The sequence below is a fragment of the Cebus imitator genome, unplaced genomic scaffold (assembly GCF_001604975.1).
Source record: "Cebus imitator isolate Cc_AM_T3 unplaced genomic scaffold, Cebus_imitator-1.0 Scaffold548, whole genome shotgun sequence".
NCBI lineage: Eukaryota > Metazoa > Chordata > Mammalia > Primates > Cebidae > Cebus > Cebus imitator.
Genome location: NW_016107863.1, coordinates 565,265 through 566,379, shown reverse-complemented (window position 1 = coordinate 566,379; position 1,115 = coordinate 565,265).

Genomic DNA, 1,115 nt, shown 5'->3' with positions numbered 1-1,115 from the left:
TTGACCAGGATGGTCTCGATCTCTTGACCTCGTGATCCACCCGCCTCGGCCTCCCAAAGTGCTGGGATTACAGGCTTGAGCCACCGCGCCCGGCCTACCTCATAAATTTGTTATGAGGATGTAAAGCACGTAAAATAGTGTCTGGCACTTTGTAGGCACTCAGTAAATGTTAGCTGTTATTATTTTTATATTATAGTCATCACTATTATCATCTTAATGTCAAGCTTTAAGTCCAAGTACCTTTCCTCCGCAAAGCCATGACTCCAAGACTAATTAACTTGAGTCTGAGGCATTCTTTAAACTCTTGATCACACATCCCTAACAGAAAAAATAAAATTATTTACATATGTCATGTATGCCATTAATATGCATGCTATATAAAACTTTCCACAAGACATCAAACATTTTAGTGAGGTAAAAACAATTTTAAAATATTTTTTAAAACTTCTAACAAGTTCTTTTCTTCCTACTCAACAATTAGATTGCCAAACATAACATTCCACCACTTTGGAATCCGCCAGCTAAATGAGCACATTTATCAAAGCAACCTGCCATTAAATTCTTGAGTTCCCAGAATGTTTCTTTTAGGAAGAATTAATTGACACTAATCAGATTGTGAAGTGCTTGAACCATAAGGACTATTTAAATGGTTCTCAGAGAAAAAGAAGAAATAAAATAGGCATCCACTGAGTAGTCTTCATTGATGCAACATTGACTATTGACTTCTTACATTTTAAAAAAAAAGAAATTGAGGTTATAATATCTTACACCAAGCTTAATATTTCAAAGAATAAATCAACTCATAAAAAGCTTATAAGGTTTGGTATATGTGTATTTCATATAACACTCATGAAAATGAATCCCAGATCAATTGTAGCTCCTGTTCTGTACCAGAAAGAGAAATATGTTTACTTTGTAAGTAATAAAACATTAAATAGGCTTTTCTGACCATTTGCTTGAAAACTCAGAACTTACATTTCTATCACTGGATGTAAATCTCCTAAAGTTTTTGTCTAAATTAGACATTAAAAACAAAACTCTATAGTGAATAATGTTACCTACTCAATATTCATTTTCTTCTAACTCATTCTAACATAATCCTTATTTTATTCAGA